This window comes from Taudactylus pleione, unplaced genomic scaffold (genome assembly GCF_031769625.1).
Source record: "Taudactylus pleione unplaced genomic scaffold, aTauple2 ptg000201l, whole genome shotgun sequence".
NCBI lineage: Eukaryota > Metazoa > Chordata > Amphibia > Anura > Myobatrachidae > Taudactylus > Taudactylus pleione.
This window is the reverse complement of record NW_028284603.1, coordinates 37,635,329-37,657,258: the sequence shown is the minus strand read 5'-3', so window position 1 is coordinate 37,657,258 and position 21,930 is coordinate 37,635,329. Positions and strand designations below refer to the sequence as shown.

General features: G+C 43.6%; 1 long non-coding RNA gene across 1 annotated transcript in view; it reads right to left on the bottom strand.

Annotated features, from left to right (window-relative positions):
- The window catches only part of LOC148518310 (uncharacterized), a 68,394-nt gene that overhangs the window by 2,368 nt on the left and 44,096 nt on the right, over positions 1-21,930 (bottom strand). The window contains exon 2 of the long non-coding RNA XR_015878992.1: positions 3,586-3,680. This is a non-coding gene — a long non-coding RNA (uncharacterized LOC148518310). The remainder of the gene's footprint in view (positions 1-3,585; positions 3,681-21,930) is intronic.

The window sequence follows — 21,930 nt, the reverse complement described above, 5'->3', positions numbered from 1 at the left end:
CAAAGGAGCAGCGCCAAGCATGCACCTGTGTCATAAGTAAAGGGCCGGCTGGCTTGTCCATTAAAGGGTGCTGTAACCCCCAAAGTGCCCTCCAAAAAAAATAAAAAATTCTTTTTTTTTCTGTCTTTGTGAATTGTGTGGGCTGTAGCCGCACCTGCATCCTCAAAGCAGCAGCATCAAGCGTGCGTCTGTCTGTTAAAGGGTGGTGTAAACCCCAAAGTGCGCTCCACAAAAAATAAAAAATTCTTCTTTTTTTTTCTCTTTGTGAAATGTGTGGGCTGTAGCCGCACCTGCATCCTCAAAGCAGCAGCGACAAGCGTGCGTCTCTCTGCTAAAGGGTGGTGTGACTCTCAAAGTGCGCTCCAACAAAAATAAAATATTTTTTTTTCTGTGTTTGTGTGTGAAATGTATGCGCATCCTCAAAGCATCAGCGACAAGCGTGCATCTGTCTGTTAAAGGGTGGTGTAACCCCCAAAGTGCGCACCAACCAAAATAAAATAATCTTCTTTTTTTCTGTGTTTATGTGTGAAATGTATGCGCAGTAGCCGCACGTGCATCAACACAGCCGCAGCGCCAAGTGTGCGCCAGTGTCATAAGTCAAGGGCTGGTTTGGACATCTGGTCCGGACTGAAGGACGTGCCAACAATTTCTGACATGTCTACTGTCACTGCATATGATACTGTCACCACTGACAGAATGGTGGAGGAATTATTTTCTGTGTTTGTGAATTGTGTGCACTGTGGCTGCATGTGCATCAACAAAGGAGCAGCGCCAAGCGTGCACCTGTGTCATAAGTAAAGGGCCGACTGACTTGTCCATTAAAGGGTGCTGTAACCCCCAAAGGGCCCTCCAAAAAAAATAAAAAATTCCTTTTTTTTCTGTCTTTGTGAATTGTGTGGGCTGTAGCCGCACCTGCATCCTCAAAGCAGCAGCACCAAGCGTGCGTCTGTCTGTTAAAGGGTGGTGTAACCCCCAAAGTGCGCTCCACAAAAAATAAAAAATTCTTCTTTTTTTTCTGTCTTTGTGAAATGTGTGGGCTGTAGCCGCACCTGCATCCTCAAAGCAGCAGCAGCAGCGTCTGTCTGTTAAAGGGTGGTGTAACTCCCAAAGTGCGCTCCAACCAAAATAAAATAATCTTCTTTTTTCTGTGTTTGTGTGTGAAATATATGCGCAGTAGTCGCACCTGCATCCTCAAAGCAGCAGCGACAAGCATGTGTCTGTCTGTTAAAGGGTGGTGTAACCCCCAAAGTGCGCTCCAACAAAAATAAAATATTTTTTTTTCTGTGTTTGTGTGTGAAATGTATGCGCAGTAGCCACACCTGCATCCTCAAAGCAGCAGCAACAAGCGTGCATCTGTCTGTTAAAGGGTGGTGTAACCCTCAAATTGCACTCCACAAAAAATAAAAAATTTTTTTTTTTTCTGTCTTTGTGAATTGTGTGGGCTGTAGCCGCACCTGCATCCTCAAAGCAGCAGCGACAAGAGTGTATCTGTCTGTTAAAGGATTACATCAGTGATAGCATCCAAGTAGGCATGTCAGACAGTCCGTACCTGTACTGGCAGGAAAAAGAGGCAATTTGGAGGCCCCTGTACAAACTGGCTCTATTTTACCTGAGTTGCCCCCCCCTCCAGTGTGTACTCCAAAAGAGTGTTTAGTGCAGCCGGGAACCTTGTCAGCGAAAGGCGTAGGAGGTTGCTTCCACAAAATGTGGAAAAGATGATGTTCATAAAAATAAATTATCAACTTTTCCAGGGAGACCAGCCTCCAAAACGTACAGAGGGATCTGTGGTGGTGGATTCCAGCGGGGACGAATTAATACTCTGTGAGGATGACGATGTACACAACACTGAAGAGGGTGAGGAATCGGTGAATGAGGAGGATGAGGACGACATCTTGCCTCCGTAGAGCCAGTTTGTGCAGGGACAGATTAATTGCCAGCTTGTTTTGTGGGGGCCCAAACGAACCAGTCATTTCAGCCACAGTCGTGTGGAAGACCCTGGCGCTGAAATGATTGGTTTGTTAAAGTGTGCATGTCCTGTTTATACAACATAAGGGTGAGTGGGAGGTCCCAAGGACAATTCCATCTTGCACCTCTTTTTTTTCTTTGCATTATGTACTGTTTGGGGCCTAGTTTTTCAAACTGCCATCCTGTCTGCCACTGCAGTGTCACTCCTAGATGGGTCACTCCTAGAAGCACCGCCCACTCGTGTCGCTTAGCATAGTCATCCAGCTACCTCGGTGCAACCTTTTGGACATAAAAACACTATTGTGAGTTGTGAGGTGTTCAGAATAGACTGGAAATGACTGGAAATTAAGGTTATTGAGGTTAATAAAAGCATAGGAGCAGAAAAACCAACACATTCTGTGATTTTAGCTGTTTTAATGCTTTTTTTTTCAAAAAAAATACATATCCAAAACACGAAACCCAGAACCCAAAACACGGAAGGGTGGTTTTGGCAAAACCAATCCAGATCCAAAACACGAAGAAAGATCCAGATCCAAAACCAAAACACAAAACACGAAAAGTGGCCGGTGCACCTCCCTAATATATATATTGGAGAATTTGGACCGGCGCTGTCCTCAAATGTAAATAAGTGCTTCAGTGCCCTCTGGAACATAATCCACAGAAAAACAAGCACTAACAAGCAGCGGCACTCGGAGACTGTTGAAAATTCAAAAAATCACAAGAGTGCATTTAATCCATATAGCCAACGTTTCAGGGCTTAACACGCCCTTTTGTCAAGGTGTAGTAAACAAGAATGAATCATTAAACAAACCTTAAATAAGAATAAGTAGCCCGCCAAGTGTGTGACTAGCCGGAGGTTCGGGGAGTCCACGTCCGGCTACCACTGAGTCCCTGGTAATATTTCAAATTATTTCAACAAAAAATACATTACACAAATTAAAATTCGAAACAACGTTTTATGCCTCAAAAACACCTTTCAACAATATTTTCTTCTTTGAACCAGAATCAATCTGCTGACAGTAAAACTATTGGTCTGATATCAGGAACCATTCTACAAACCAAACTGCAAAACATTCACTCAACCCTAGGCAGCAGTTATCACTCTGTAACGGTTCCAACTTTCCTTTTATAGCCTCAGGATTTCAACAGATGTATATGATTGACTTATACAATTATTTCAGAGCATAGTAGAGATTATTTTTATCTGTTTCCCCAAACTGAAGCTTTTTTTTTCTTTTTTTTTAACAAATAGCATGTTGAAAACCTCCATAACTTCAGCAAATAACAATCCAATTTATATACCAGTAGAAGCCCAATATCGTGAGAGCCATTGTGTAAATTTTCCACTTGACTTTTCATTATCTACCTGAACAAAATCAATCTATATGTATGGGATCACCATGCAATTCATGAGATAAATGTTAACTGAAATGTGCTTTGCATATCCCGCAGATAAATATGACAGTCTGTACTTGTTACTTTTCTTTTTCATTTTGTCAGATTCATTTAAGCGCTGATAATTTTGCCAGCTAGTAAGAATGTAAGTTTGTGTATTGAGTGTTTGCTTATTTGTTTGCAATATTGATCCTGTAAAATGGTGCTGGTTAATATGTAACTTACTATAGCCAGATATGGATACTCCTTCTGTTGCATGAGCTGTATTCAGTCTGTAGCCATTAAGTCAGCCCTTTTCTTTTATTTTCTTATACCATGACCTTAAACAAACAGGATAGTTAAAAATAGATAAAAATGTGGTAAAACCATATAGACTGACAATTATTCAATAATCTCTTGTGGCAGGTTTGACTAATGTTTTACGCAATTGTATTCTTTAAATTAAAGCTGAAGCTATACATAATAAAATATAAAAGCCAACTTATATCAACGATTAATAATTGCTTGGAAAAATATATGCCATAAACCTCAGCTCTACTTCTGCACCAACTTTTTACATGGACTCCTAAACTCTTTTCATTTAATGTTCATCAGGGATACTTCAGAGTTTATAGATGCACATCTTTAGATTGTAAGCTCTTTTTCCTCATGTACTTTTCTTTCCCTCACTTAGTTATACCCACCGGTAACAACGGCACCAAACTTGTATTATGATTGCTCATGCAGAAATGTTTATACACCTTGTAGGCTATGTTTTGCAATGTTTTGCACTGTCAGTCTTTTTTTTCTACTTGTTTCTGTACTTTGTAAGGCACTGCAAACATCTCGTGGCACCCTATAAATAAGGGATAATTATACTGAAATCTTGTCAGCCAAAATTCAATTCTCTGCGCTGCTCAGCTGCAATGTCCGGAGGTAGAATATAGTACCACAAGATCGGCAATTTTCCTGTGCACCGCATTGGGGTGCGAGGGTAAATTGGTGGTGTTAGTTATCGTGAATTGCTGCCATTCTGACATTTGTTCCAGTGAAACTTTGGACCATTGCTCGCAGTTGAACTGCCCCCTTCAAGACTAGCTAATTTGAGCATGCTACCCTCCACACAATTAGAGACGTGCGGTTCAGATATCCAGAAATCCGAATCCACCTGAAGTTTGTGAATCCGGACAAATCTGAGTTGTGGTTCTAATCTCCTGAGGAGATCCGGATAAAACTGTCGTGGTTCTGATCTTCCAGCGGTTTGGAATTCGGATTTTAAATCCAAATTTCGCATTTTGGATTGCAAAAATTACCTGATTTTAGCTGTTTTTAAAAACTTTTTATCAATTAAAAATTTTTTTTTAAAAATCCAGATCCAAAACCAAAACACGATGCTGAATACAGATCTAAATCCAAAGCGTGGTTTAGAAAAATAAGGATAACTGATTGGTAGCTGTGCTTTGTAACACACTATTGCGCAGGGCACCATGTTATGAACTATGGGCCTGGTTCAGAGATGAACGCTAATATCGCCGCTGCTGCGTCTGTGTGAAATTATACAAGAGCCACAGGAGGCGTCTTAGGTAAAAGATGCCCACCAGCATTGGATTAACTGCATAAACACCAGACATCTGAGTAACCCTCAGGTTACTCAGGATGTTCTGCAAACTCACGCGGCCTACTGAAGCTACATCCTTGGACACAACCACTGGCTGCAGCAAGCCCAGAAGATGGACCCAACACAGCCTTGTTTTCTGGAACTCTCCTGTCTCCGCCCCCAAACACCAGACACATGTTAATAATGCTACGGCTTTTGGGGCACTGCGACCAACACCGCAGGTCCAGAATGCACGAGCGCAGTGCAGTTCCCGGGCATCAAAGATTTATGTAAATATAAGATTTATGTAAATTATTGAATCAGGCCCAAAGTTTTTTTAAGTTCATTTTATACAAAGCAGTTGAGATACCTGAGAAGTCATAGATTATTTCTGAACATCATTGTAGTCACAGTTAAATATATAATAGACATATTATATTATGGGATATTGTCAATTCTAGGAAGAGAAAAATGTGATTTTACTGGGATGAACAGGAAATATGAGAACTAAAACAAAACAAATTAAGAGCGGAATTCGATCTCGTAGGTGTCCTGCCACAAACAGCGCCGAGGATTTTGGCAGCCCAGCATCATTCATCTTCCTATGCAATTCTATGTCGTGCCAGGGAAATTGGGGATATGAAGACAAGCATACAGCTCTGCATAAGTCCAAATATTTAGCTCTGCGCATGCAATGCAGTAGCAACTACGGCCAAATCACGTGCCTAGACTTAGCAAATAAAAGTTTTGCATATTGAATGTGTAGTAAAATAAATCAATACTACATAGTACAGAAAAACATTATCTGGAGGTGTAAAAGAATAAATGTGATTGGACAAATGAAAATATAATTTATAGAGATTTTATATAATATCTTATTTTATTATGGCACTGTTTTTAACACACATGCTGTTTGTTTAATAGTAATTATATCTATGGTTTGATAGTGGTTTCAATGTATGTTTTTAATCTCACAAAGGGCCTGATTCAGCAGTGAACGCAATGGCGATTACGGATGCAGTTAGAGCGCTTGTTTGCCATCATGCATGTGTATACATCACACTGCGCTTGCGGTCACACAGACTAATTGATTGCAAAGTGAGTGACAGGCTGTCAGCGTTTGGGGGTGGAGACGGGGGTCAGGTCATAATAACACAGGCGTGTCTGTCCGTTTGAACGTCGTTTCATGGCGTGCATACATTAGCCTCTGAAATTGCATAAGCAGCATGAGAGCTCTCTGCGTGCGAGGAGTCTTGCAGTGTTTGCAGCTGATCAGACTTGTTTTAAATGCTGCGTGACTGCCCGATGTATGTCGATGGTACTGATGTTTGCGCAGAAGAGCGACATTGGACGGATATGAGAAGGCAGCAGTGGGTGTCTTTATGTCGGCTGGGCTTTGGCAAGCATTAGCATATTCTAGCAACTGATTACAGTTGCGATTGCATTTGCGTCCACTGCTAAATCAATCCCTAAGTACAGCGATGAACATGTTTATTTTCTAGAGCTTAACTACAAAATGTTGCTCTATTTTGAGTTTTTCAATCTTTTTGGCCAGCTCCAAGAATCTTCTATATTGTTCATCACCTTTTATATAGCTGTGGTGTAGTTTAGGCCAAAACATAGGGCATGAATTAGAGGTGTGCAGTTCGATTCTCCAGAAATCCAAATCCACCCGAATTTGCAGTTCTAATCTCCTGAGGAGATCTGGGCAAAATCCATGTCGCGGTTCTGATCTTTTTGCAGTTCGGCATTTTGATGTTAAATCTAAATTTCAGGTTTTGGATTGCATAAATTACATGATTTTAGCTGTTTTTAAAACGTTTTATCTCTTTTTTATTGAAAAAATCCAGATCCAAAACCAAAACACTTGAGGGTGGTTTGCAAAACTAAATCCAGATCCAAAACCTTGCAGGAGATACAGATCCAAAACCAAAACCAAAACACGGGGGTCAGCGCACATCCCTAATGCTAATAGTATCAGTGCTGCATCTTTGGACACAGCAGCGATGCTAAAATATGCTAATGCCCCAGGAGGCGTCTGAAGAAAAAAGACGCCTTCTGTTGGCATCTCAGATCTGACTGTAGTGTCCAAAGATGCAGCATCAGATCAACATTGCAACTATCGGTTGCGATGGTCACAGACATCGCCCATCTCAATAAGTCAAAGCGATGAAACTCCTCTGCCAGGGCCAGGAAATCTGTGTTGAAAGAAGCAGACCTGGCCTTGGCACTCCCAAAGTCACAGAGGCATCACAGCACATGTGCACTGCGGCCTGGCGCATGCGCAGTCCACCCACCATGCAACTTGTACACAAACCATTGGATTTGTGTACAAGTCTGAATCAAAGTCGGAGGGATGACAAAACAATATATGGGGAAGGGTTGCGCTTGATACCTTAACCTGTCACGCACAGACTAAAGTGGAGTGAAATAAAGTACCAACCAAGCAGCCTCTGTCATTTTTCTAACACAGACTATAATATGGCAGTTAGTAGCTGATTGGTTGGTACTTTATCTCCATGTACTTTATCTTTCTCCAATGCTTAGTACATAGACCCCTAGAGCACAAACAGATGGGAGTGGGAGAAGACCTACCCTCACCCTCCCACATACTGGGCCTCATTCAGAGGCGGTCGGAGGATGCAAGCGGTCACTCAGAAACTGGGCGGCCGCTTGCATCCTGACCGCCCGCCTCTGTTTCGGTTGTTAGGCTGTGGGTTAACACCCACAGCTCTAACGACCGCTCCGGTGATGGTCGCGATTGTCAGAGACCATCGTGACCATCGGGGCTTACGACGAGACCCTAGGGTAGGGTCTCACTTGTCGTAAAACCCGGAGAGCTTCTGGCTCTGTCAGAGCCGGAAGCTCTCCACTGACATCACTAGTGATGTCAGTGGGGCCTCCCCCAAATGGCAGGCGTTCCCATGGGAACGCCTCTGTTTGGGCTGCCACCCCCCCAGCCCGCCTTCCAAACGGGGCGAGCTGTCAATCAACATCGACAGCTCGCCCCCTTTGGAAAGAGACACGCTACGACCGGCGCTGTCGGTCGTAGCGGGTCTCACGCATGCGCACGAAGGAGCCGGCTCCCTCGTGCGCATGCGCACTGCACAAACATCGAGGCGGCCGTGCAGTCGTAGACCGTACGGCCGCCTCTGAATGAAGGCCACATTGCTTGCATTCATACAAATGTTGTATTAAGGGAATAGTAACTGAATCATATTATACAGATATAGTCATTATTTGCTACATTATTGGAAACATTTGCAGTGAAATGCTTGAATCGTTAAAATGAATAAACTTAGCTGGCGTCCGTGTTCATTACTTTTTGGGATGAAAGGTGTATCCCTGGATACTTGCTCCTGCTGTCCTTTGCTACGTGTAGGGTGCATGCAATAATCTTACCTTTGCATTACAGAAGTTATAATGCTTGAGGTTGTCTGGAATATATTTGGGAAACCCTCCAAACTATGTTAGGGAGCTGATTGCTATGATCTGTAAAGTAGAACAGTGTTCTTATAAATGCATACATTACTTCATGGCCTGTCCATGTAACACCCCACCAGATATACATGTGTTATGTGATCAGTGTACAAAAAACTACCAATCTGCTCTTTCAGTCATGCAAAGATGTCGCCAGGGTGGGTTTGGAAAACAAGCACTATTATATCAGTTCATTCAAAATATGGCTTTAGTAAAAGTACAAAGTGTATTGCGTTTCATAGGTCTTTGTGAGGAAATGACCTAGAACTAGGGGTGAGCGGGTTCGGATTTCTGAAATCCGAACCCCCCCGAGCCCCCCCGATCCGAGTCCGATCCGAGTCAGGCTCGACTTTTCCCGCCTGACTCGGATCTGAAATCGAGGCAAAACGTCATCATCCCGCCTTCCGAGTCTCGTGGGTTTTGGATCCTATATAAGGTACCCGCGTCGGCGCCATTTTCTCACTCGGCTGTGGACAGTGAAGAAGGAGGGTGGGAGTTAGGGCTGTGTAGTGTAGTGTAGTGTAGTGCTGCTGTTGTCCGCTACTTCAAAGTCCATAGGGGCTGGCTGTGTTGTGCTGTGCTGCTGTTGTTAATAGGGGCTGTGTCCACTACTTCAAAGTCCATAGGGGCTGGCTGGACTGTGTTGTGCAGTCAGTTCTCCATAGGGGCTGTGTCCACTCCAAAGTCCTGTGCAGTGTCCCAGTCCTAAAGGGGTGCTGTAGTGTTGTCCAGGGGGTGCTCTGTCCATCAGGGGTGCTCCCCCCAAGTGCTAAAAAAATAATATATTTTCTGTGTTTGTGAATTGTGTGCGCATTAGCCGCACGTGCATCAACAAAGTAGTGCCAACCGTGCGCCTGTGTCATAAGTAAAGGGCCGGCTGGCTTGACCGTTAAAGGGTGCTGTAACCCCCAAAGTACACTCCAGTCCAAACCAAAAAAAAAATTATTTTCTGTGCTTGTGAATTGTGTGCGCAGTAGCCGCACGTGCATCAACAAAGTAGTGCCAAGCGTGCGCCTGTGTCATAAGTAAAGGGCCGGCTTGCTTGTCCGTTAAAGGGTGCTGTAACCCCCGAAAGTACACTCCAGTCCAAACCAAAAAAAAAATTATTTTCTGTGTTTGTGAATTGTGTGCGCAGTAGCCGCACGTGCATCAACAAAGTAGTGCCAAGCGTGCGCCTGTGTCATAAGTAAAGGGCCGGCTGGCTTGACCGTTAAGGGTGCTGTAACCCCCGAAAGTACACTCCAGTCCAAACCAAAAAAAAAATTATTTTCTGTGTTTGTGAATTGTGTGCGCAGTAGCCGCACGTGCATCAACAAAGTAGTGCCAAGCGTGCGCCTGTGTCATAAGTAAAGGGCCGACTGGCTTGACCGTTAAAGGGTGCTGTAACCCCCAAAGTACACTCCAGTCCAAACCAAAAAAAAAATTATTTTCTGTGTTTGTGAATTGTGTGCGCAGTAGCCGCACGTGCATCAACAAAGTAGTGCCAAGCGTGCGCCTGTGTCATAAGTAAAGGGCCGGCTGGCTTGACCGTTAAGGGTGCTGTAACCCCCGAAAGTACACTCCAGTCCCGACCAAAAAAAAAATTATTTTCTGTGTTTGTGAATTGTGTGCGCAGTAGCCGCACGTGCATCAACAAAGTAGTGCCAAGCGTGCGCCTGTGTCATAAGTAAAGGGCCGGCTGGCTTGACCGTTAAAGGGTGCTGTAACCCCCAAAGTACACTCCAGTCCAAACCAAAAAAAAAATTATTTTCTGTGTTTGTGAATTGTGTGCGCAGTAGCCGCACGTGCATCAACAAAGTAGTGCCAAGCGTGCGCCTGTGTCATAAGTAAAGGGCCGTCTGGCTTGACTGTTAAAGGGTGCTGTAACCCCCAAAAGTACACTCCAGTCCCAACCAAAAAAAAAATTATTTTCTGTGTTTGTGAATTGTGTGCGCAGTAGCCGCACGTGCATCAACAAAGTAGTGCCAAGCGTGCGCCTGTGTCATAAGTAAAGGGCCGGCTGGCTTGACCGTTAAGGGTGCTGTAACCCCCGAAAGGACACTCCAGTCCCAACCAAAAAAAAAATTATTTTCTGTGTTTGTGAATTGTGTGCGCAGTAGCCGCACGTGCATCAACAAAGTAGTGCCAAGCGTGCGCCTGTGTCATAAGTAAAGAGCCGGCTGGCTTGACCATTAAAGGGTGCTGTAACCCCCAAAGTACACTCCAGTCCAAACCAAAAAAAAAATTATTTTCTGTGTTTGTGAATTGTGTGCTCAGTAGCCGCACGTGCATCAACAAAGTAGTGCCAAGCGTGCGCCTGTGTCATAAGTAAAGGGCCGGCTGGCTTGACCGTTAAAGGGTGCTGTAACCCCCGAAAGTACACTCCAGTCCAAACCAAAAAAAAAATTATTTTCTGTGTTTGTGAATTGTGTGCGCAGTAGCCGCACGTGCATCAACAAAGTAGTGCCAAGCGTGCGCCTGTGTCATAAGTAAAGGGCCGGCTGGCTTGACCGTTAAAGGGTGCTGTAACCCCCAAAGTACACTCCAGTCCAAACCAAAAAAAAAATTATTTTCTGTGTTTGTGAATTGTGTGCGCAGTAGCCGCACGTGCATCAACAAAGTAGTGCCGAGCGTGCGCCTGTGTCATAAGTAAAGGGCCGGCTGGCTTGACCGTTAAAGGGTGCTGTAACCCCCGAAAGTACACTCCAGTCCAAACCAAAAAACAAATTATTTTCTGTGTTTAGCCGCACGTATATATCAAATCGATATAACATAAATGGAGGACCAAACTTTCTCCGATAAAAATAAAATAGAGAAAGATCAAGAACCACTTCCTCCTAGTGCTGAAGCTGCTGCCACTAGTCATGACATAGACGATAACATGCCATCAACGTCGTCTGCCAAGGCCGATGCCCAATGTCATAGTAGAGGGCACATACAATCCCAAATGACAAAGTTCAGGAAAATGACCTTGAAAAAAACATTTAAATCAGCTGAAGAGAAACGTAAACTTGCCAATATGCCATTTACGACACGGAGTGGCAAGGAACGGCTAAGGTCGATCCCTAGTATGTTCATGACTAGTGGTTCAGCTTCACATGACGATGGAAGCCCTCCTCCCACTAAAAAAATCAAAAGAGTTAAGCTGGCAAAAGCACAGCGAAGAACTGTGCTTTCTAAGAAGATATCACAAATCCCCAAGGAGAGTCCAAGTGTGGTGGTGGTTGCGATGCCTGACCTTCCCAGCACTGGATGGGAAGAGGTGGCTCTTTCCACCATTTGCACGCCCCCTGCAAGTGCTGAAAGGAGCACCCACAGTCCACTTGCTGATATGCAAATTGAAGATGTCACTGTTGATGAGGATACTGGTGTAGCTGGCGCTGAGGAGGAAGTTGGCGAGGAGGATTCTGATGGTGATGTGGTTTGTTTAAATCAGGCTCCGGGGGAGACAGTTGTTGTCCGTGGGATGAAAAAGCCCATCACGGTCATACCTGGGCAGAAGACCAAACATTCCACCTCTTTGGTCTGGCAATATTTCTATCCAAATCCGGACAACAACTGTCTTGCCATATGTACCATATGTAAAGGTGAAATAAGTAGGGGTAGGGACGTCAATCACCTAGGAAAATCCTCCCTTATACGGCACCTGCAGCGCGTTCATAAAAAGTTACTGTCAAGTTCAGAAACTTTGGCTAAGACCGTAAGCAGTCCAGGGACACCTAAATCCCGTTGTCCTGTTGTATCCAAGCGCCTGCAAAGCACACCATCAACTCCCTCCTCGTCAATTTCCTCCTTAGTCAGGATCGGAAGTAGTCCTGCAGGCCATGTCACTGGCATGACTGACTCTCCTATCCGGGATTCCTCCGGAGGATCCTGCATTGCTACGCCTACTGCTGCCGCTGCTGCTGTTGCTGCTGCTGGGAGTCGTTCATTATCCCAGAGAGGAAGTAGGAACACCACTACTTTTACTAAACAATTGACCCTCCAACAGTCCTTAGCGAGGAGGATGAAGTACGACAGCAGTCATCCTGAAGCAAAACGTATAACTGAGGCCTTGACTGCTATGTTGGTGTTAGACGTGCATCTGGTATCCGCCATTAGTGCAGTGGGATTTAGACAATTGATGGAGGTAGTGTGTCCCCGGTTCCAAATCCCGTCTAGATTCCACTTCACTAGGCAGGCGATACTGAGACTGTACAGAAACGTCAGAAAAAGTGTCCTCAGTGTCCTGAAAAATGCCGTTGTACACAATGTCCACTTAACCATGGACATGTGGACAAGTGGAACAGGGCAGACTAAGGACTATATGACTGTGACAGCCCACTGGGTAGATGTATCACCTTACGCAGCAACAGCAGCAGCGTCACCAGTAGCAGCATCTCAGAAACGCCAGCTCGTTACAAGGCAGGCTACGCTGTGTATCACCGGTTTCAGTAAGAGGCACACCGTCGACAACCTCTTAGAGAAACTGAGGGAAATCATCGCCCAGTGGCTTACCCCACTTAGACTCTCCTGGGATTTGTGATATCTGACAACGCCACCAATATTGTGCGGGCATTACATCTGGGCAAATTCCAGCACGTCCCATGTTTTGCTCACACAATAAACTTGGTGGTGCAGAATTTTCTGAAAAGCGACAGGGGCGTGCAGGAGACGCTTTGGGTGGCCCGAAAAATTTCTGGCCACTTTCGCCATTCAGCGACTGCGTGCCGAAGACTGGAGCGCCAGCAAACACTCTTGAACCTGCCCCGCCATCACCTGAAGCAAGAGGTTGTGACGCGGTGGAACTCAACCCTCTATATGCTTCAGAGGATGGAGGAGCAGCAAAAGGCCATACAAGCCTATACATCCACCTATGACATAGGCAAAGGAGGGGGTATGCACCTGACTCAAGCGCAGTGGAGAATGATTTCCGTGTTGTGCAAGGTTCTCCAGCCCTTCGAACTTGCCACACGTGAAGTCAGTTCAGACACTGCCAGCTTGAGTCAGGTCATTCCCCTCATCAGGCTTTTGCAGAAGCAGCTGGAGAAAGTGAAGGAGGAGCTAAGACGGAGCGATTCCGCTCGGCATGTGGGACTTGTGGATGAAGCCCTTCATTCGCTTTGCCAGGATTCTAGGGTGGTCAATCTGTTGAAATCAGACCACTACATTTTGGCCACCGTGCTCGATCCTAGGTTTAAAGCCTATGTGGTGTCTCTCTTTCCGGCTGACACAAGCCTGCAGAGGTGCAAAGACCTGCTGGTGAACACACTGTCAGCTGAAGCGGAACGTGACACGTCAACGGCTCCTTCTTCATTTTCTCCCGCAACTGGGGCTGCCAGGAAAAAACTTAGGTATCCTAAGCAACCCGCTGGTGGTGATGCAGGGCAGGCAGGACCAAGTTTGGACATCTGGCCCGGACTGAAGGACCTGGCAACAATTTCTGACATGTCTACTGTCACTGCATATGATACTGTCACCATTGACAGAATGGTGGAGGATTACATCGGTGACAGCATCCAAGTAGGCATGTCAGACAGTCCATACCTGTACTGGCAGGAAAAAGAGGCAATTTGGAGGCCCCTGTACAAACTGGCTCTATTTTACCTGAGTTGCCCCCCCTCCAGTGTGTACTCCGAAAGAGTGTTTAGTGCAGCCGGGAACCTTGTCAGCGAAAGGCGTAGGAGGTTGCTTCCACAGAATGTGGAGAAGATGATGTTCATCAAAATGAATTATCAGCTCTTCCAGGGAGACCAGCCTCCAGAAGGTACAGAGGGACCTGTGGTGGTGGATTCAAGTGGGGACGAGTTAATACTTTGTGAGGATGAGGATGTACACACTGAAGAGGGTGAGGAATCGGTGGATGAGGAGGATGAGGATGACATCTTGCCTCCGTAGAGCCAGTTTGTGCAGGGACACATTAATTGCCAGCTTGTTTTGTGGGGGCCCAAACGAACCAATCATTTCAGCCACAGTTGTGTGGCAGACCCTGGCGCTGAAATGATTGGTTAGTTAAAGTGTGCATGTCCTGTTTATACAACATAAGGGTGGGTGGGAGGGCCCAAGGACAATTCCATCTTGCACCTCTTTTTTTTTGCATTATGTACAGTTTGGGGCCTAGTTTTTCTAACTGCCATCCTGTCTGCCACTGCAGTGTCACTCCTAGATGTGTCAAGTGTTTGTGCCGCCCACTCGTGTCGCTTAGCCTAGTCATCCAGCTACCTCGGTGCAACCTTTTGGACATAAAAACACTATTGTGAGGTGTGAGGTGTTCAGAATAGACTGGAAATGAGTGGAAATTAAGGTTATTGAGGTTAATAATAGCATAGGAGCAGAAAAACCTACAAATTCTGTGATTTTAGCTGTTTTTATGCTTTTTTTCAAAAAAATACAGATCCAAAACACAAAACCCAGAACCCAAAACACGGAAGGGTGGTTTTGGCAAAACCAATCCAGATCCAAAACACAAAGAAAGATTCAGATCCAAAACCAAAACACAAAACACGAAAAGTGGCCGGTGCACACCCCTACCTAGAACCCTTATCATCGAGAAATAACTAATGCAGAATCCAGAGGCGTACCTTATAAGTGTCACTGTGTCCCCAGAAAAAGGGGTTATTTGCCTTGAAGAGTTGAGAGATCTCACACACCCATTTATGATCAGAGGAACAACAGCTGTTCCATCTCTAAATCCAGGTGGCACCAATATGATACCAAGCTGGAGAGGATGTTCTTCAAGCATCAGTAATTGAAGGAGAAGAGATGCCTCACTTTGATGCCAACAAGAACAAGGACCTCGGCTAAGCACGCAGGCTTGGACATTACACTAAACCCTTTAGCCACATTTCATAATACTAAATGCACTGAAGCCAGTGATGTTGTTTCTGTAATGGTGCAAATTACTAAGAGTCCCTTACAGTTCTGCTAGGCAAGAGGAGATGGGATCTTGTAAACCACAACTTTGAGAAGTAATCCACATTAAACAGAAAGGGGCAGATTTATCAAGCCTTAAAGGCCCATTTATCAGTAACTGCAATTCAGGATGCGATTTATAACACCCAAATATACTAAATAGTACACGCAGGAACCGGGACTCCAAAATTATCCTGTCTCTGAGATGTGCTCAGCGTGCATCAGCGGTCTCTTTACTCATGTGCCAGGACTCCTGCACATATGTGGTCTACTGACCATGCATGTGTGGCAGCCATTGCTGGAAGGGTTCCGGAAGAACCCTCTCCCGGTAAATTTTATGAAGTGTAGACCATAGGCTACAGCAGCGCAAAGCCATCTCTATCTTCGCGTTCTAGAGCTTGGTAATCTGACAACATTGCATCCCCCATAGAAACCTATGGGGGGTGCAGGTGCTGTCTCTAATGGAGGGACTGCACTAGATACCTGCTGAGATCTCTCCTTCATGCATTGGAGTGATACTAAATATATGTGTGGTTAGGGTGTTTTGGGGGAATATGACACAAATATTTAATGATAGGTAGGCCCCGTAAATAGAGAAATACAGTGGAGAAGTTGCCCAAAGCAACCAATCAGCTTCTAACGGTTATTTATCTAGCACAGTCTATGAAATGAGAGTTAGAAGCCGATTAGTTTCTTTGGTTAATTTCTACACTTTGGGCCGTATTCAATTAGAAGCAAAAAGCCAAGATTCACGAAAAAGTATCGCCGATTGTGACTTTTCACCAGGCCGAAACTTATCTCCGTATTCAATTAAATCCGCTTTTCGCGTACGCGGAAACTCAATGCAATGTAATAGGCGAAAAAGATTCGCCTCTCAATAGCGGGAGAAAAGAAGTGCAACATTTTTATTTTGGGGTGCAAAGGTGGGAAAACCTCTCTGCACCCTTGGGACAGCCCCCAAAGGATAACTGCGTCAAAACATCCCCCCAAAAAAGTGAGGAACACCCCAAAAAAGTACTTTTAATTTGGGGACAAAAAAAAGAACAAAGTGCGGGGACTAGTTCGCAAACTAGTGAAATAAGCTTCTGGGGGTGCTCTAAGAAGGGGCCAAGTGTTTTGGGGATTGCAGGTGCTTTTATGAGGGAGGAATTTTACTTTTTTTTAAAACTACACTTTACAGACATTAAAAGATGCTAGCACCCATTTTCAGGTACCCCAAATTTGCTAGGACTACTTATATTCAACAAAAATACTGCTTTATGCCATTCTTCACCACTTGGGCAAAGACGCTAATTAGTGCCAATTGTGCAAATTTAAGTACTCCAAACAGTTTTATTAGGTCTAATCGGGCACTACTACATTGATCCCGAATGTTTCTGCATCTTTTTGGGGGGTTCAGGCTGATTTCCCCGATTCTGACACCTCTTTTCGCCTGTACTGACTTCGCGAGTCTCTGTTCACGCGTCTTTTGGAATTGAATAGGGCGATCACGGGTACGCGCACAATAAGTTTCCGTGGCTAAAATACGGGATGTAGGCAAAAAGTCCGGTATGGGTAGCTTTATCACGTAGGCGAAATTAATTGAATACCGCCCTTTATCTCTCTCCAAGGCTTGATACATCTCCATTGTAAACTCTACTAAGTATAAGACAATAAAAATTCCTCCACCATCATAGTTTGATCTCATTTCATACTCATTCTTGTTAAGCTCCTGAAAGTTTTGTCTGTAAATGTTACGTAAATGTGTTCTTTATCTTTTTTTTTCTATTTTTTTTTTAAGTAGAGCTGTCCAACAGGTGTTTTTTTTTCTTAGATACTCATTACAGCTTATTTTGTATAACATGCTTTTCAATAGGATCTATACATTGACCATGCACTATCAACATAATATGTGATTACCTTCATGCAAATATTGGACACAATTGTTATTAGACAGCAAAATAACTAAAAATATATAGTATTTTTCAATTGTAGCATTAAAATGAAAAACTATATCACTGCATTACTGTCAATTTGGTTAATCAATATCAGGGTGTCTCAAATATTGTGTTCATGAGCCCTCGGCAAGTCAGGCGTTTACAATTTATTTAATCATGTACAGGAAATTATTTAATTGATTGGGTCAGTAAATACTCCACCTTTCCCAAAACAGGGAAGTTCTCAGAATATAACCTGCTTGGGTTAATGGGGATGGATGGAGATGAGAATCTTTAATGAAGATGCAATAAGAATACAAGTCTATGTGCTTGACCATATAATTTATGGTTATAGCCTTTAGTGGTAAAACTGAGACTGGGACAGTTATGGTTTATGAGACGCTCTAAACAATGTAATGAAAAAGTGAAAAGCTTAATCTAATTAGTGTTCCATGCTGAGTGTCTACTGCTCAGTGCAACCCTGCACAATGGATTCCCTTTTAGAGAACTGCTGTTAACACACTTTTGTTCTTATTGTTTAACAATGATAGGAGTACCAACTATTTCTCAAATGCTTGGTACACACTGACAGATACATTGGCCGGTCAACTGATCGGCCAGTATCTACCCGCGATATGTCGGTGAACGTCGGCGTTCACCGACATATCGCATTGGCTGTGCTGCACAGCCTATGGACAGATATGTTTGCAGACACATCTGACCATCGGAAAGATTATACATACAGAGGCAGCCGGGAGGAGGGGGGTGGGACATGCCCCCGACCTGCCCGCCGCGTCCCGCCCCCCGGCCGCCAGGACCCGAGAGCACAAGCAGATGATGGCCGTTCAGTGTGTATGAACGACAATCATCTGCAGATATATCTGTCAGGTGTGTACCCACCTTAATACATATCCAATATTTAATGAGATGGTATTTGCTATCAAATAGGAGAAGTCAACAACAAAGAAAAAATTTACAAAGTTTCCGAGAAAAATTGTCTGGTGAAGAGGGACTGGAAGTAGAAGATTTATTTATCTTTGATTTAAATTACGAAACACATTACAAATATTCAGCTTCAGGTTGAGTTGTGTTATTTAAAACCAACATCAGCGCAGCAAAGTTCAGTTGCTTCCTATAGTCAGTGAAATGGTGGGGCCCGGGACTGACAAAATAGGCAGCCCCCCCCCCCCCAGGTTATTAGATACACCCTCTGCCCAGTTTTTTTTCCCCACTCCAACCCCCCCCCCCTTCCCGTTATTAGATCCAGTCTCGGACCAGCATTTTTTATCTCCACTCCCCCCCATTATTAAATCCAATCTCTGTCCAGCTTTTTTTCCCCCACTCCACTCCCTCCTCTTCCTCAATTATTACATCCAGTCTCTGCCTACTGTGCACAGCATCTTTTTTCACTTACCATATTTCCTTGATGAAGCATTCTGCTTCTTCTCTGCTTCTTCCCTAGCACTGCAGACGCTGCTCCAGCTCCTCTCGATCCATGGCTCCTGCTACCTCAGTCTCTCCCTCCTAATGACGTCACATGCGCCGACTTTAAAAGAAGAAAACTATATTGACTATATTGACACCGCCGCAAGCAGGCGGTGTCTATCATGTAGGTTGGTGGAGGAGCGGCCCGAGCGGGCCCGCTGCCTCCTCCATTCATGGGGACAGGGTCGGCGGCCGGTAGCAGCGGCGGCTGGTCCCCTGTTCTTCTGTTTGCAGGCTGTGCAGTTTCGATAGCGAACAAGCCCAGGTGGGCCCCCCCTCCTTCAGCCAGGGTCCGAGCCCAGGACTTCAGTCCCGGCAGTCCCCCCCTGACAGCGGCCCTGCATACATGCCTTTCAGAACAGTGATACACAGAATGGTAGTTAATTAATTGATTGGGCCATCACAAATGCATGTAAGGGAGAGGCTCGTCTAGACAGGAAAAAACAAACATATCCCCCCAGCACACCGCAATGGATAGCAAAAGAGACTTACTCCCTATATGATTACAGAAATGCAGAGATCTTTGTTACATACATTTACATGGTAAGCCACCAGCCTGTAGTCTTGCAGGTTGCTGCTGAGTTTCGTGACTATCGAATATAACTTCAGAACAGGCTATTGTTCGAGGTGCTTTACCATTCCATGTTTTGCTGAATTTATAGAATATAATTAGATCTGTGACAATGATGGTGTCAATTCATTAAGCTCTGAGGTAGGCTTCAATTCATTGGCAAAAATTCTGTCAGGAGACCAAAGATAGGAGAACAGAACAGTTAGGGGCTCATTTATCAAAGTGTATTTGAGGTAAAATCCCCGAAAACACCCGGGGGGGGGGGGGTTTACCTTAAATACTAAATAACACCCGTATGTATGAAGGAGGGATCCCTCCATTGCCGCTGGCAGCCGCCTCCCCCATAGGTTTCTATGGGGGATGCGATGTTGGCAAATTTACCAATATCTGGAATGCGATGCATTCCAGATATTGGCCCCCGCAGCTAAAGCCATCTGAAGGTGACGTTAGCCACTGTAGCCTATGGGCTACACCGCTCACTATTAGCCAGCGGAGGGATCCACCGGAACGCTCCTCGGCTATGGTGGATGTACATGTGCAGTCCACGGGACTGCGCATGCGCACCAACCCCTGCACTGGCCGGCCGCTCTCCGGAGACATCACAGGGGTGAGCTTCTTTCAAAGCCCGTGTCCCTGCATGTCCCGGATGATACATCCGGCCGATAGGATCACTTTCTGCAATGCGCTCAGGGGCGATACTGGCATGCCCTGATCGTATTGCAAAAGTGATCATTGAAAACTGGGCCCCATAATGCCAAATTCTACAAAATTCTTTGCAAAAAATGTAGAATAGGGTAAATATTCAAAGAAATTACTTTGAAGAGTTCATTCATCTCTACTTCTATTTTTTTGGGTTATTAAGCTTTTAGTGTATCTGCAAATGTATATATATATATATATATATATATATATATATATATATATATATATATATATATATTAGAAGTGTATATAGAAATTAGACATTAATTTACAAATATAATCTGCATCACTATTGACAAAGCTTGGTACAATTTATGTTATAACATCTTATGCAATACATGGCATTTAAGCAGAATGCATTGTTAAAGGAGCAAAATAAAAACTAGAATACCCCCTATTATCTGAGTTGAGTTAGTCGCAGACTCACAGATTAATGTAATATAAGTAGCCATGCTGTCAATGTCCTCTAATAAATACAGAAATAAATACATAGATAAATATAAACATTTGTGCCTTTGTCCAATTTAATTGTTTATGATCTGACATTAGTCATTCATATTTATCCATATTGTGCTTCACTTGAAATATCTAAAAATCAACTAACAAATCAATATATATATATATATATATATATATATATATATATATTGTATATAGCATGAGATAGACTAAATGAATGGGTTTCTTCTTAATTTCACCACTATATTTTGGGGGGTTATCGATTACTAAAATACCAATATCCATATCAAATCAAATGATGACTACAGAGGAAAAACAATCTACTGTAGTAGTAATAATAATAATAATAATAATAATAATAATAATAGTTATTATTATTATTATTATTATTATTATTATTATTATTCAAATAATGTTTTATTTACTAAAGCTTGGAAACTGAAGATTGTGCATTTGGGCAACCTTCGTCTAGCTGTAAATAATTACGATTTATTCACATGCATACATAATGTAAATGGATGCCCTTGGTTGGTGTTATGTACCCATCGGCTGTGTTATGACCTTCAATGTAAATAAAGCCTGTAAAACACTGGATACAAAGGTCAGACTCTCCTCAGGATAAAATGCTGATTTTTCTGCAATTGATTTTTTCCAAGGTTCATTGCCATAATTTTTTTTCTAACTTTTTTAACTATGTGGAAAATTAGAGCCGAGCTAAATAACGAGTGTTCCCATGGAAAAGTTCATGCAAGTCAACAGACCTATGCAAACCTTACCCACACTGATTTCTCTCCATAGTTCATTCACAGCTCGTCTGTACCAGGACAATGTGCTACGTCTGACATCCCCCTGATGAATAGTGTCCGGGCAGGTGCTTCTCTCTTCGCCTTACCCAGGCAGCTAGCAGCGCTGTCATTGTCACAGATGCAAAAGGACAGCCAGGGGACAATAAAAGATGGACTTTCATGCAGATTTTAATTATTGTTTGTTTGTTGTCCCCTATGCATTGGGCTCGATCACTTGTATAATTGATCATAAATTAAAAGTGTTTACCTCAATTACATCGTTATGGCAGGGGTTGGATCAGGAGGCAAATGTAATGCGTGACACTAATAAGCATTTCCAATTCGGTTGCTTGAAAAAACAAAATAGCCATAGACATGCACATACCAGCGACGTACAATTAAAATACATTTCCTCATGAATTGTTATTTTGTTGTAATCCAAAAACAAAACATAACAGAATATTTTTTAGTTTTTGGTGCATGGATATGAATTAATGCTCAGCAAGGTTCCTCTATAAGAAATTTTGTAAGAAAAAAAAAAGAGCATCTGATGATCGTTTTTAAATATTTAAAATCGAATTATTGATGATGAATGGTCTTATAGGAATTATTGTATAAAGGTATGCCTGAAACCTTTACAACTCTTCCTTTACAAAAATAAATAAGTAAATATCTAGAATGGCTTAAAAGACTGTTAAACCTATTTTGATTAAGCAATGGGTTTTT